We start from the raw sequence: 17155 nt of genomic DNA on the forward strand, positions 1-17155 counted from the left end.
AAAAAAGCATTTGGGGTTGGAGAGATGAGGGCCAGAAGAGAGAGAAATCCTAATGTCCCAGTTGCATAACAGTAAGTAAGTCATTTAGTTTGTATCTTTTGTGGTCTCTTCTATAAAATGGTGTAAAAGATACCAATCTCATAGGATATTGAGAGGATTCGAAGAAATGAAATACGCAAAATATCCAAAATGATGCCTGGGCCAGCATACATATTTATTTTTTTCTCCCACTTATCAACTCATTCAAAATTTTCTTTTCAAACTTTTGTTATCAGAATATTTCCTGATTTTACCTGAAAGTGACGGGGAGAACGGAACCAAGTTGGAAAACACTCTGTAGGATATTATCCAGGAAAACTTCCCCAATCTAGCAAGGCAGGCCAACATTCAAATTCAGGAAATACAGAGAATGCCACAAAGATACTCCTTGAGAAGAGCAACTCCAAGACACAAAATTGTCAGATTCACCGAAGTTGAAATGAAGGAAAAAATGTTAAGGGCAGCCAGAGAGAAAGGTCGGGTTACCCACAAAGGGCAACCCACCAGACTAACAGCGGATCTCTCAGCAGAAACTCTACAAGCCAGAAGAGAGTGGGGGCCAATATTCAGCATTCTTAAAGAAAAGAATTTTAAACCCAGAATTTCATATCCAGCCAAACTAAGCTTCATAAGTGAAGGAGAAATAAAATGCTTTACAGACAAGCAAATGCTGAGAGATTTTGTCACCACCAGGCCTGCCCTAAAAGAGCTCCTGAAGGAAGCATTAAACATGGAAAGGAACAACCAGTACCACCCACTGCAAAAGCATGACAAATTGTAAAGACCATCGAGGCTAAGAAGAAACTGCATCAACTAACGAGCAAAATAACCAGCTAACATCATAATGACAGGATCAAATTCACACATAACAATATTAAACTTAAATGTAAATGGGCTAAATGCTCCAATTAAAAGACACAGACTGGCAAATTGGATAAAAAGTCAAGACCCATCAGTGTGCTGTATTCAGGAAACCCATCTCATGTGCAGAGACACACATAGGCTCAAAACAAAGGGATGGAGGAAGATCTACTAAGCAAAAGGAAAACTAAAAAAGGCAGGGGTTGCAATCCTAGTCTCTGATAAAACAGACTTTAAACCAGCAAAGATCAAAAGAGACAAAGAAGGCCATTACATAATGGTAAAGGGATCAATTCAACAAGAAGAGCTAAGTATCCTAAATATATATGCACCCAATACAGGAGCACCCAGATTCATAAAGCAAGTCCTTAGAGATCTACAAAGAGACTTAGACTCCCACACAATAATAATGGGAGACTTTAACACCCCACTGTCAACATTAGACAGATCCACGAGACAGAAAGTTAACAAGGATATCCAGGAATTGAACTCAGCTCTGCACCAAGCGGACCTAATAGACATCTACAGAACTCTCCACCCCAAATCATCAGAATATACATTCTTCTCAGCACCACATCGCACTTATTCCAAAATTGACCACATAGTTGGAAGTAAAGCCCTCCTCAGCAAATGGAAAAGAACAGAAATTATAACAAACTGTCCCTCAGACCACAGTGCAATCAAACTAGCACTCAGGATTAAGAAACTCATTCAAAACTACTCAGCTACATGGAAACTGAACAAGCTGCTCCTGAATGACTACTGGGTACGTAAGGAAGTGAAGGCAGAAATAATGATGTTCTTTGAAACCAATGAGAACAAAGACACTACATACCAGAATCTCTGGGACACATTTGCAGTGTGTAGAAGGAAATTTATAGCACTAAATGCCCACAAGAGAAAGCAGGAGAGATCTAAAATTGACACCCTAACATCACAATTAAAAGAACTAGAGAAGCAAGAGCAAACACATTCAAAAGCTAGCAGAAGGCAAGAAATCACTAAGATCAGAGTGGAACTGAAGGAGATAGAGACACAAAAAACCCTTCAAAAAATCCGTGAATCCAGGAGCTGGTTTTTTGAAAAGATCAACAAAATTGATAGACTCATAGCAAGACTAATAAAGAATAAAAGAGAGAAGAATCAAATAGATGCAATTAGAAATGATAAAGGGGATATCACCACTGATCCCACAGAAATACAAACTACCATCACAGAATACTATAAATACATCTACGCAAATAAACTAATCTAGAAGAAATGGATAAATTCCCAGACACATACACTCTCCTAAGACTAAACCAGGAAGAAGTTGAATCCCTGAATATACCAATAACAGGCTCTGAAATTGAGGCAATAATTAAGAGCCTACCAACCAAAAAAAGTCCAGGACCGGACGGATTCACAGCCGAATTCTACCAGAGGTACGAGGAGCTGGTACCATTCCTTATGAAACTATTCCAATCAACAGAAAAAGAGGGAATCCTCCCTAACTCATTTTATGAGGCCAGCATCATCCTGATACCAAAGCCTGGCAGAGACACAACCAAAAAAAAGAGAATTTTAGACCAATATCCCTGATGAACATTGATGTGAATATCCTCAATAAAATATTGGCAAACCGAATCCAGCAGCACATCAAAAAGCTTATCCACCATGATCAAGTGGGCTTCATCCCTGGGATGCAAGGCTGGTTCATCACACGCAAATCAATAAACGTAATCCAGCATGTAAACAGAACCAAAGACAAAAACCACATGATTATCTCAATAGATGCAGAAAAGGCCTTTGACAAAATTCAACAGCCCTTCATGCTAAAAACTCTCAATAAATTAGGTATTGTTGGGACATATCTCAAAATAGTAAGAGCTATTTATGACAAACCCACAGCCAATATCATACTGAATGGCCTAAAATTGGAAGCATTCCCTTTGAAAACTGGCACAAGACAGGGATGCCCTCTCTCACCACTCCTATTCAACATAGTGTTGGAAGTTCTGGACAGGACAATCAGGCAGGAGAAAGAAATAAAGGGTATTCAATTAGGAAAAGAGGAAGTCAAATTGTTCCTGTTTGCAGATGACATTATTGTATATTTAGAAAACCCCATCGTCTCAGCCCAAAATCTCCTTAAGCTGATAAACAACTTCAGCAAAGTCTCAGGATACAAAACCAATGTGCAAAAATCACAAGCATTCTTATACACCAATAACAGACAAACAGAGAGCCAAATCATGAGTGAACTCCCTTTCACAATTGGTTCAAAGAGAATAAAATACCTAGGAATCCCAACTTACAAGGGATGTGAAGGACCTCCCCAAGGAGAACTATAAACCACTGCTCAACGAAATAAAAGAGGATACAAAAAAATGGAAGAACATTCCATGCTCATGGATAGGAAGAATCAATATCGTGAAAATGGCCATACTGCCCAAGGTAATTTATAGATTCAATGCCATCCCCATCAAGCTACCAATGACTTTCTTCACAGAACTGGAAAAAACTACTCTAAAGTTCATAGGGAACCAAAAAAGAGCCTGCATTGCCAAGACAATCCTAAGCCAAAAGAAGAAAGCTGGAGGCATCATGCTACCTGACTTCAAACTATACTACAAGGCTACAGTAACCTAAACAGCACGGTACTGGTACCAAAACAGACATATAGACCAATGGAACAGAACAGAGCCCTCAGAAATAATACCACACATCTACAACCATCTGATCTTTGATAAACCTGACAAAAACAAGCAATGGGGAAAGGATTCCCTATTTAATAAATGGGAAACTGGCTAGCCATATGTAGAAAGCTGAAACTGGATCCCTTCCTTATACTTTATACAAAGATTCATTCAAGATGGATTAAAGACTTAAATGTTAGACCTAAAACCATAAAAACCCTAGAGGAAAACCTAGGCAATACCATTCAGGACATAGGCATGGGCAAGGACTTCATGTCTAATACACCAAAAGCAATGGCAACAAAAGCCAAAATTGACAAATGAGATCTAATTAAACTAAAGGGCTTCTGCACAGCAAAAGAAACTACCATCAGAGTGAACAGGCAACCTACAGAATGGGAGAAAATTTTTGCAATCTACTCCTCTGACAAAGGGCTAATATCCAGAATCTACAAAGAACTCAAACAAATTTACAAGAAAAAAACAAACAACCCCATCAAAAAGTGGGCGAAGGATATGAACATACACTTCTCAAAAGTAGACATTTATGCAGCCAACAGACACATGAAAAAATGCTCATCATCACTGGCCATCAGAGAAATGCAAATCAAAACCACAATGAGATACCATCTCATGCCAGTTAGAATGGCGATCATTAAAAAGTCAGGAAACAAAAGGTGCTGGAGAGGATGTGGAGAAATAGGAACACTTTCACACTGTTGGTGGGACTGTAAACTAGTTCAACCATTGTGGAAGACAGTGTGGCGATTCCTCAAGGATCTAGAACTAGAAATACCATTTGACCCAGCAATCCCATTACTGGGTATATACCCAAAGGATTATAAATCATGCTGCTATAAAGACACATGCACACGTATGTTTATTGCGGCACTATTCACAATAGCAAGGACTTGGAACCAACCCAAATGTCCAACAATGATAGACTGGATTAAGAAAATGTGGCACATATACACCATGGAATACTATACAGCCATAAAAAAGGATGAGTTCATGTCCTTTGTTGGGACATGGATGAAGCTGGAAACCATCATTCTCAGTAAACTGTTGCAAGAACAAAAAAACCAAACACTGCATGTTCTCATTCATAGGTGGGAATTGAACAATGAGAACACTTGGACACAGGAAGGGGAACATCACACACCAGGGCCTGTTGTGGGTGGGGGGAGTGGGGAGGGAAAGCATTAGGAGATATACCCAATATAAATGACGAGTTAATGGGTGCAGCACACCAACATGGCACATGTATACATATGTAACAAACCTGCATGTTGTGCACATGTACCCTAGAACTTGAAGTTTATATATATTAAAAAAAAAGAATATTTCCTGATTTTTCACTCCATTCTCATTGTCTAGTCACCAACTCAAGAAACATCTAAAATCCTTCTCTAGATTACTCATATGGCCTCTGTGTTCCTTACCTTTAGGCTCTCACTTTGTCAGGTCATTGGTAATATTGCTGAAAAATTATTCTTCCTCAAATTTTGACCAAAAAAATCATTATTTGCCAATAAAATCTTTTCCGACATCTCAAATCCACTCTTTAGTTTTTATCCCCTTCCTTTTAGAAAGTATACTCCGGAAGCTGGGACTCTATTTCCTACTATAGGAGGCAGACTCCAAAATGACCCCAGTGACCTTGCTTTCTGGGTGTTCATGCCCTTGTATAATCCCTTCCCACTGAGTGAGGGCTGAATGACAGATTTCCAACAACCAGAATACAACAAAAGTAATGGAATGCCACTTCTCAGATTAGTTGAAAAAAAAAAAAAAAAAAGACTGTGATTTGTGCCTCTTTTGTCCTCTTGCTCTCTCTCTCTCAGCCCTCACTATTGGGAAGCAAGTTGCCATCTTATGAGCAGGGAGAGGCCCACATCCCAAGGAGCTGATGTTTCTGGCCAACAGCCAGTGAGGACCTGAGGCCTGCCAGGTCACATGAGGGAGCCTGGAAGTGGGTCTTCTCAGTCCCGCCAACAGCTGTGAGTGAGCATGGACGCAGATCCTCTCCCAGTGGAGCATTTGGATGACCACGGCTCCGGCTAACACCTTACTTACAGCCTTGGGAGAGATTCTGAGTCAGAGGCATCCAGCTAAATTGACCCACAGACACGGTAATGTACAAATATTTCTTCTTTTAAGTTGCTAAGTTTTGGTGGTAGTTTGTAATGCAGCAAATTGAAGAGGGATGCTGCCAAAACAAATACAGAAAAAAACAGGGAAGTGGCTTGGAAACAGGCAGTGGGCGAAGGCTAGAAGGATTCTGAAGAGTGTATTGGAGCAAGCCTAAATTGCACTGCACAGATTGTGAGTGGAAACTGGAAGGGAGTGTGCTTATTATGTAGTGACACAAAGCTTAGCAACATTATCACCTTCTCTAATGAGAAAGTAGGAAGTGTTCCTTGTGAACAGGGTGATCTGGCTAAGTAGACTTCTAAACACAGTGGTGAAGGTGCTGCCTGATTTCTTCTTGCTGCTTGTAGTAAAACGTAAAAAGAATAGAGTTCAGTTTAGAGTACTATTAAACAGAAAGGAATTCTTTCTGTTTAAACAGAAACTTGATGGTTTTCAAAGTCTTAAAATTAAGTCTACAGTTAAGAAATGGCTTCCAAACAGAGTTCAAATCCATGGAACTGCCAGAGGAATGCGGTTTAAAAATGAAGCAGAATGTATAACCAGGCTGGGCGTGGAGGCTCACACCTGTAATCCCAACACTTTGGAAGGCTGAGGTGGGTGGATCACTTGAGGTCAGGAGTTTGAGACCAGCCTGGCCAACATGGTGAAATCTTGTTTCTACTAAAACAAAATGCAAAATTAGCTGGGAATGGTGGCACTGGCCTGTAATCCCAGCTACTCGGGAGGCTGAGGCATGAGAAACGCTTGAACCCATAAGGCAGAGATTGCAGTCAGCCAAGATTGCATCAATGTGCTGCAGTCTAGGCAACAGAGCAAAACTCTGTCTCCAAAAAAAAAAAAAAAAAAGAAAGAGAAAGAAAGATAGTACAACCAATAAAATCTTGTTAAGAATTCTGCCCTTAGGAAATTCAAATTTTTGAATAATGAGTGATAAACAAACCTGTCACTGCCTAAAGGGACATACTGTCTCCCAATGATACCAACATCATTGGAAAGATAATCTGAAACATAGGCTGCTGGTGCTGCTGCTGCTCAAAAAACAAGCAGAGAAGGGAGAACCCATGGAGGAATTGTCTCCAAACAACGTCCACCCTCATTTCTACACAGTCTTGGCTTGAGGTGAATTTTCCCCGAGTATGGCATTCCCTTGGCCACACTGATCAATGTGACCAAGAGTGGCTAGGACCAAAGCCATTCAGTCTATCTCAGAGCATATGATTAATACTACTATCAATAGGATTCCAAGCAGCAGAATTAGTCTAACTTTCGGCATTGATAACAACTATATTCTCTAGGCTCCCAGACCCAACTGGTTAAAGAAATCCCATAAACCATCAGGATATACCTTAGAAACCCAGGACTTTGTCCTTAAACTTCTGTATTGACCTTTCCACTTGGCCTAAGGTATTGAACCAGGTACAGCAGGATCAATAATTACATAGACTCAAACCTTGGCATACAAGGAGGAAGTCTAGGGGTTAGAGCAATTCTACTGTCCAGAAAAACCCTGGCCAAAAGGTTGAGGCTGACATGACTGCTTTCCAGGACTGAGGTGGTACCAATAACCACATTACCTAAAATCAAGAACCATTTTCATAAGATCTTATCTGATTAAATGACTTTAATCATAAGGACAATTGCCTGTAGGGCTCATACAAATAATAAATTAGTTATCCCTCAGGAAAGCTCCCTTTAGTAACTAAGAGTAGCCTCATTTTGGAGGGATCTCTATAATCATCTGAAGGCTACATGATCTAATGGTGGTCTTTCTTTAAATACATATATATATTTTTAAATTCTTTAAAATATCCTAAAGAAAAGATTTCATTTTTTCTTTATTTTTAAGAAAAGACTTCTTACAAAGGTCTTTCTTTGGTGATGGATATCCCAAGTAAACGGATTTGATCTTTACAAATTAAATGAATATATTAAATTGTCACATGTACCCTGAAATGATGTATATCTTATGCATCAATAAAAATATTTTTAAAAGAATCACCTGGAGATTCTATTAAACTGCAGATTCTGATTCTATTTTTAAAAGCCTTTCTTTAAATACATTTAAATATATAAAAATTCCTCTAAGGTGCAGCTACATGAGCAGTTCAAAGAATGTGACCAGTTGCCACAATTTGCTTCCACTGTTTGCCATCCCAAACTTTTTTTTAATTGATTGATTAGAGACAGGGACTCATTCTGTCACCCAGGCTGGAGTGTAATGGCACAATCATAGCTCACTGCAGCTTCAAACTCCTGGGCTCAAGTGATCTTCCCACCTCAGCTTCCCATGCAGTTGGGACTATAGGCATGCAGCATGCCATGCCGGGCTTTTACAAAATTATTTTTTTAGAGACAGGTCTTGCTATGTTGTCCAGGCTGGTCTTCAACTCCTGGCCTCAAGTTATTCTCCCACCTCAACCTCCCAAAGTATTGGAATTCCAGGTGTGAGCCACCACTCCTAACCCTATCTATCCCAAACTTTTATATGTCAGTCTGTAATCTTAGGAGTGACAGACCCAACAAGTCAGTCGTAATAGACCCAGAGTTAGTAAAAATATAACATGCTTCATCAAGGGGAGTATTGGCCAGTGATATAAATGGGCTTGAGTGCTGCCTATTGAGCAGAGTGGCCATGTCCATTCTGGTGTCTGCATAACTAGTGCTGAGATTGAAAAACCAGAAGACAACATTGAACAACTTGGCAGAACTATCAGTGAACCAATACCAGGGATTTAAAGAAAACCTATGAATTGAAGACATCATCAAGCCAAACTCCCTGTTTCAGGAAGCAGAGAGACAAAGTTTTAATCAAACAGAAGGCTACCACTTGTAGCCAGGCTGGCAGCTTTCTGGAATCTGTCATTTCTACTTGACAAACAATGTTTGTTGAACCCTTCCAATCTTGTTGGTCATGAGTTCAAGTTGACCCATCTCAAACTGAGAGTATCAGGCCAAAGGTATTGTCTGTCCATGGGTCAGACATTCAATTTCTTTTTATTATTATTTTTAATGTGTTTTTTTTATACTTTAAGTTCTGGGATACATGTGCAGAACATGCAGGTTTGTTACATAGGTATGCATGTGCCATGGTGGTTTGCTGCACCCATCAACCGGTCATCTACATTAGGTATTTCTCCTAATGCTATCCCTCCCCTAGCCCTCCACCCTCTGACGGGCCCCAGTGTGTGATATTCTCCTCCCTGTGTCCGTGTGTTCTCATTGATCCACTCACACTTATGAGTGAGAACATGTGGTGTTTGGTTTTCTATTCCTGTGTTAATTTGCTAAGAATGATGGTTTCCAGCTTCAACCATGTCCTTGCAAAGGACATTAACTCATCCTTTTTTATGACTTCATAGTACTGCATGGTGTATATGTGCCACATTTTCTTTATCCAGTCTATCATTGATGGGCATTTGGGTTGGTTCCAAGTCTTTGCTATTGTGAATAGTGCTGCAATAAACATACCTGTGCATGCGTCTTTACAGTAGAATGATTTATAATCCTTTGGGTATATACCCAGTAATTGGATTGCTGGGTCAAATGGTGGCATGTGCCTGTAGTCCCAGCTACTGAGGAGGCTGAGGCAGGAGAATCGCTCGAACTGGGGAGGCGGAGGTTGCAGTGAGCTGAGATCATGCCACTGCACTCCAGCCTGGGCGACAGAGCAAGACTCTGTCTCAAAAAAAAAAAAATTTTTTTTGAACACACCCTTCATTGCCACAGCTGCTTGTGCTACAGAAAATAAACAAAAACAACAAAAATCTCCTTTCAAATAAAAATAGAAACCAGAAATATCAAATTAATTTTTATTTTTTATGCCTTAAAATTGTGATGATTCTTTTACACTATCGTTATTGGATCTTTTGACAGGTTGCCTTGAAAAGGATTTAATTTTTTTACCATATATATTTACTGTTTCCACAGCAAAATAAGCTGCTTGTGAGTATAAAATATATTCACCATGTCTTAATATTCTTAATTCAATTCCATTTAATACATTTACCTACTTATAAAGAGAGAAATGCTATTGTATTTAAGTCCCTGATAAATATATTCTATATGAGAAGGGAACCAGTGATCTTTTTTCCCACTGAGATCCTGAACTAACCAGTCGACAGACCAAAGTGGACCTCTATAATTCAAATGCCACACTGCAAATTCAAACTGGCAGTCTTCCTTGAGTTTCATTTTACTTGCCATGAGAACAATGAAGCACTTATTCTGATGCCAGTAGAACTGTGGGAAGAAACTAAGAGATTTGTATTTCCCTGAATTTTCCTCTATAGAAGAGGGCAGCTATGAGTGACTGAAGAGACATGTTATCATTATTTTAGTAATTCTATAATTGTACAAGTAATTGAATCTTGAAAAATATGGTGTTTATATAAAAATTGATTCATATAATTGCAAAAATGCTATCAGATCATCAAATAGAACCAGAAATTACAGTTACAGAATTTAAAGTACAAAAAAAAGTAAAACCAACACAAATGTCATTGGTGGTATTACATGGATTATGGTATTACATAGATTAATGATAAACATAGTCTCAATCTTACAATCTCCTTCTAGGGAGAATAATTCCAGTCCTTTCCTCACATGGCTGACTTGTGGTTTGTGGCAGCCATTCCTTCTTGCAAAGTGCTTGCAATACCAGGACTCAAAGATCTTTACTGCAAGATTCCTGGCATCTTTACACTGGACCACTCCAATACTGATTGCATCTAACCGCTTCCCACAAACATCCGCAGGTGACACCCTTGCAAGCCATATTCAGATTTGGTAGGTCTGAGGCTGGGTGGGTAAATCTGTACTTTTAAAGAAGTACCATGATATTCTCATACTGAAGCAAGTTGAAGACACAGAGTTTTAAGCCATTTTGTAAGTCCTCAGAGAGCAGGAACTATGTCATATTCATTTTATATGCACATAATCACATAACTGCAAAATACATTATACACAGCAGATTTTAAATTATATTAAATACTGAGTTGACATAAAGCCTATTCAATAAATAAATTTAAAACATAATGAATAATTATATAACCACCACCAATAAACTAACAACTTATTTAAGGAAAAGGAACAGAACCACTCATTTTCATTGAAGTTCTCTGTGTGTGCCTCCTTGATTCCATTTCAGTTGCTTACTCTTCTGGAGTAATTCTGCTGAATTTTATCAGAGTTTTTTTTTTTTAGTTTTGCTATATTTTTATATCCAAACTATGTGTCATTTTGACATGATTTTATGCTTTATATAAATGGAATAATATTGTGTGTATTTTTCTGTGCCTTTTTGCTTTCAATCCTGTGCTCCTAAGATGCCAGCAGTTGTTGTGGGTTGCTGAATCAACATACAATTTCATTGTATGACTATACGATAATATATTTATCCATTCTCTTGTTGATAGAGATGTCAGATATACTCAATTTTTTTTACTACTACAAGAATAATATTATACATGTCTTATGGCTCATGTATATCAATTTTACTAGGGTGGTTAACAAAAAATATAATTGTTGAGTCAACTTTATTAGATAATGCCAAATTGTTTTTCAAAATGGTTGGGCTTATTTATTTTCCTATGTGCAGGGAATAAGAGTTTCCCTTACTCCACATCCTCACTGAAACTTAAAATATCTGATTTAAATCAATTCAGTTGGTATAAAGCAGTATTTTGGTTTTTAATTTTCACTTGATGATTGCTAATATATTTGGACGTCATCTGGTATGGAGATTTCCTCTTCTGAGACATACCTGTTCAAGCCAGTGGCCCACTGTAGTCTTTCCTTACTGCCTCATAGAAGTACTTTTTATATACAGTCATGTACCATATAACGACATTTTGGTCAGTGCTGGGCCTTACATATGACAGTGGTCCCGTAAGATCATAATGGAGCTGAAAAGCTGTCATAATGTCATAGCACAATACATTACTCATGTTTGTGGTGATACTAGTGTAAACAAATGTACTGTGCGGCCAGTTTTATAAAAGTATAGTGCATACAATTATGTACAGTACATGATACTTGATAATAAACAGCTATGTTAGTGGTTTATGTATTTACTATGCTTTTTACTGTTATTTTAGAGTGTAGTCCTTCTACTTATAAAAAAAAGACTAACTATAAAGGTGGTATTCCAGAAGAAGGCATTGTTAACATGGGAGATCACAGCTCCATGTATGTTATTGCCCCTGAGACCTACCAGCAACACAGGACATGGAGGTAGAAGATATTGATGATTCTGACCTTGTGTAGGCCAAGGCTAATGTGTATGTTTGTGTCTTCATTTTTAACAAGAAGATTTAAAAAGTAAAAAATTAAAAATAGGAAAAATCTTACTGAATAAAGATAAAATATTTTTCTACAGCTATACAGTATATGTTTTAAGCTAAGTGTTATTACAAAAAAAAGAGTCAAAAAGTTTTTAAAAATCTATAAGTTTATAAAATAAAAAAGTTAGAGTAAGCTAAGGTTAATTTATTTTTGAAGAAAATATTTTTAAATAAACTTATTGTAGCTTAAATGTATAGTGTTTATAAAGTCTGCAATAGTGTAATGTCCTAGTGTTCACACTTACTCACTGACTCAGCCAGAGCAACTTCCAGTCCTGCAAGCACCATTCATAGTAAGTGGCCTACACGAGTGTACCATTTTTTATGTTTTATACCATATTCTTACTGTACATTTTCCATGCTTAGATACACAAATACCCTTGTGTTAAAATTGCCTACAGTATTCAGTACAATAACATGCTGTACAGGTTTTGTGCCTAGGATAAATAGGCTGTAACATCTAGCCTAGGTGTGTAGTAGGCTACACTATCTAGGTTTGTTAAGTACAGTCTATAATGTTCACATGATGATGAAATTGCCTAAAAGCACATTTCTCAGAATTTATCCCCACCATTAAGCAACATGTTACTGTCATTTACTTTCGGTTATTTATTTTTTAAACATTTTATTCCAGCGTATGGTTTATCTTTTCACTTTCTTAAAAGTATTCTTTCGATGAACAGAAGTTAAGTTTTAATGTAGTCAGTTTTCTTAGTGGCTCATTTAAGAAACATTTATTTTTATTTATTTATTTTTTTTGAGACAGAGTCTTGCTCTGTGGCCCAGGATGGAGTGCCGTGGTGTGATCTCGGCTCACTGCAAGCTCTGCCTCCCAGGTTCATTCCATTCTCCTGCCTCAGCCTCCCAAGTAGCTGGGACTACAGGCACCCACCACCATGCCTGGCTAATTTTTTGCATTTTTAGTAAAGACGGGATTTCACCGTGTTAGCCAGGATGGTCTCAATCTCCTGACCTCGTGATCCACCCGCCTCGGCCTCCCAAAGTCCTGGGATTACAGGCATAAGCCACCACATCCAGCTGTAAGAAACATTGCTAAAAACTGAGGTCATAAAGGCATTCTTCTATGCTATCTTCCAAATTTTATATTTTTGCTTTTCACATTTACGTAGTCAGTTCACTTGAGATGGAATTTTGGGTATGGATTATATGGGGGCTCAACTTCACTATATTCTCTTTATTGAAGAGCCAAACATTTCTCAACTCTTCTAGAGTGTAATCTATGTCATAAATCAGGTTTCTGTATATCTACAGTGCTGTTTCTGGGCTCCCTGACCAACTTGCCCATTCTTTTGCCCCAAAGTATAAATTTATTAAAGTTTAATAATAATTATTTCCATTTTAAAGCATGTGAAATGCCATGGTTATTTCTCATGTATTGCCCTTTCATGCATATTTTAGCAATAGCTTATCAAATTCCATTTAAAAATCTTTTGAAATTATTTTTACTAGAATTGCACCAAATCAACAGTTACTGAATCTTCCAATCCATGAACAAGGTTTCTTTGTCCTATTTTATACACTTTCTTTAGTATATCTCAATACAATTTTGTTTTTCTCTATGAAGCTCTTCCCTATCATTTATGTCTTGAAGTCTTGTAAATGGTAACTTATAAATTATGTTTTCTCCTGGTTTGCAGACATATTGAAATAGATGTTTTATTTTACATTAATTATGTATTCAGCAAAGTTGCTATAACTTTATATTATTTCTAATAACTTATCTATAGGTACTTTTTGAGATTTTTTAATAGACAATCTCATCATATGTGAATAACAGTTTCATTTCTTTACAATTTATTTCTTTAATTTCTTTTACTTGCCTTCCAGTACAATGTCAAATATAAAAAGTGACAGATTTTCCAATGTTAAACCATACTTGCATTCCTGGCTAAACCCAACCTAGCTATGATATATTATCTCTTTTATATGTTGCTTCATATAGTTTGCTAATATTTTGTTTAGGACCTTTTTGCATTGTTTTTATGAATGGGATGGACCTATAAGTTTTCTTTCTCACCATTGTTAGCTTTTGGTACCAAAGTTATGTTTTATTACTTCATACATCTCACACTGTCAAAGTTTTACTGCATTCCTGGTATCAAAGTTGTACTATTTTTGTTTTTGTGTCTTCTGGAATAAGTTATATGCAATTGGAGATATTTGTTCTAGTTTGGTATAATTGATAACAAAATGATTTTGACCTTATATTTATTTTCTTTCTTCTTTCTCTTTTTTTTTCTTTTCCTCCCCCCCTTTCTTCTATTTTCTGCTGTTTTTTACTCATGGTGCTTTATTTCCCTGTGAACTTTGTACCTTGAAACCGTCAACTCACATTTCTTGAAACTTTAACTTTTTTTCTTTGAGTAAAGATGAACGCCCAAGGAAAGATATGCTTTTTTTTTCTTCTGAAAAGTAACATAAATTAAGGCTACTTGTGATCATAATTTCTTAGAAAAAAATTTTTTGGCTTTTCCACTCAGCACCCAAGGTTTGACACTGGCAATTTTCCATGCAGTCCCTGGGGTGACAGATTTATTTTCACCTTACAGAAAGGTGTAGTCCATGGGGTTCCAGCTTTATGATGAAGTTTCCTAATTAGGCATCCCATATCAGGTGGACCCTGGGTTTTGTCTACTATAACTCAAAGCAATACCAATTACAGTATCATCATAACATTTAAGCATTAACGATAATTATGACATTATGATGAGTGAAAGATGCAGTTCAAGAAAAGTATGTTCTGCTTTTATTGTAATTACATTCTAGAATTAAGTATGTTGTGCTTTTATTCTAATTACATTCTAGAATTGGAGAAATTAACTTACCGTTTCAAAAAGCAGACTGAATAGTTGTCTCAGGCTGAGAGTGACTACAAAGTTCCACAAGGTAACTATTTGAGGTAATAAAAATGTCTTATATCTTGATTATGGTGGTGGTTACTCATCAAACCATTAACTTAAATACACTTAAAATTAGTGCATTTATTGTATGTAAATTATTACTCATTAAAGTTAATATTTAAATGGGGCTATGTAATGATAATATATAAAATTATACCTTTAAGATCTGTGCATTTCACTCTATGTCAAATTTATCTCAATAAATCCATTAAAAAAATCCCTTTAGGAACTGAAACTTCAGAAATCAATTAGAGTTTTTAACATCTTTTATCAAGCCTGGCAAAACTCCATGATAAAGCAGCTTTACCATCTCAGTCCTTGGCCACATCACCATTCAGTTTTTATTGCAGATGGAAACGTATTTCTGTGATAGAAAATATGTTTCTACGATTTAAGGCTCTTTCTAAGTGAATACATTGGGAAGGAGATAAGGACATATATGCAGTATTGTAATTTAGGCCATTTTGACTATTCTGTTTCAACTGCAGGTTTATTCAGTTATGACTAAAAAGAAGGCATGTTACTGTGAGTCACCAAGTTGCTATTTTGATAGTCCCAAAGGTTTTCAAGGGCTAAAATATGCATGTTCGTTTTTTTTTCTGGTTTTACATGAAGAAGATTGTGGTTTAGTGTGATAGAGATAGGGTCTTCTTGCAAATTCATGGACTCTCAAGACAATTAAAATGCTGTAGCAAGCAAAAGCCCATTGAAACCTGTCACTGAAGAGATTACAGGCTAATGGGGGGAATTTATGGATAAATAATGACAGAAAGAGATACACACAGTGCTACTGACACACTTTTAAAAGACCACTAGCCCAGCAATGCTTTGGGAAGGAGGTGAAACTTAAATGGAACCCTGAAAGGTGCACAGGATTAAGCTGACATTCAAGGGCAACAGAGTCAGTGTACTAGACACCACAAAAGGTATAGGAAACAAAAGACATAGAAAATCCAGGGGATCCCGATGGCCCCTGGGAAAGTAAGTCTGTTTCCCAGGCATCCGTCTCTCACTATGTCTTTTAGCATTTTAGAATGTTTTGGTAAATTATTCAACTAATAAAATATATGTTTTTAAAGTCAGAAAAATACTGTCATTTGTGGTAGTTTCTATGACATCTCTTTAATACTGCAAACTCTGTGTTTCATCATTGTAATATTGAATTGTTCTAGCATCATTTCTAGGGAGTACAAAGTCTACACTTTCAGAGAAATTTAATTACATGGAAGAATTTGATAAAGTTTATTTGGTATTTCGTATCTAGCTCATGGGTAAATAACATCACAATGTGGCAGTGGGAAGGAAAATATATTCAAATCATTTGCATCATAATTTTTTTAAATCAAAGAAAATGATCTGCAAAAAGATGACATTGTTTAGATGAAGGTTCCTATCCTAACCTGTATCTCCCCTTTACCCATCTTTCTGTCTGTACACAGTGTATTAAAAAATAACATCTCCATATATGAAGAATATTTCTAGAGAGAATCTTTCAAGTACAGGAGGATGTCTACCCTGTGGGATCAGAGTGTGTGTGTGTGTGTGTGTGTGTGGCATGTGTGTGGTGTGTGTGGTGTGTGCGTGTGTGCGTGTGTGGTGTGTGCGAGTTGTGTGTGGGTATGTGGTGTGTGTATGGTGTGGGGGCGTGAGGTGTGTATGTATTTGTGGTGTGTGTGGTGTGTGAGGGTGGTGTTTGTCATGTGTGTGGTGTGTGTGTGGTGTGTGTGGGTATGTGTGGTGGGTGTGTGTAGGTATGTGTGGTGTGTGTGGTGTGTGTGTGGATATGTGTGGTGTGTGTGCATGGGTATGTGTGGTGTGAGTGTGGTGTGTGTGTGGTGTGTGTGTGTGTTAAGCATGTGTATACACTACTTAGGCCAGTGCACATATGGATAGGGTCTTAAACGGAATGTTTTCCAAGCACCTTGTGATTCTTGGCTTCGGTGACAATGACTGTTGCTATAGATTTGGGGATCATAAAACAAAGGATATAATTAAATTTAATGATTTTAGAGATTAGACCAAACTGGAGTCATGAACAGGCTGTTAAATATATTTCTTTTATTCTTCAGGTTCCTCTAATTGCCATAAATCAGCCTGCCTTTTACATACACTCAACCTCCACTTTTAAGCACTGCTATCTATATTAACAGCAACTAAACAT

At 37.3% G+C, this 17155-nt stretch overlaps 1 protein-coding gene across 14 annotated transcripts in view; it reads right to left on the bottom strand.

The window, feature by feature from the left end:
- PPP1R9A (protein phosphatase 1 regulatory subunit 9A) overlaps nucleotides 1–17155 on the bottom strand; it is a 383463-nt gene that overhangs the window by 76597 nt on the left and 289711 nt on the right. The gene's annotated exons all lie outside the window — the stretch shown is intronic.

The sequence above is a fragment of the Gorilla gorilla genome, chromosome 6, assembly GCF_029281585.2.
Source record: "Gorilla gorilla gorilla isolate KB3781 chromosome 6, NHGRI_mGorGor1-v2.1_pri, whole genome shotgun sequence".
NCBI classification, from domain to species: domain Eukaryota; kingdom Metazoa; phylum Chordata; class Mammalia; order Primates; family Hominidae; genus Gorilla; species Gorilla gorilla.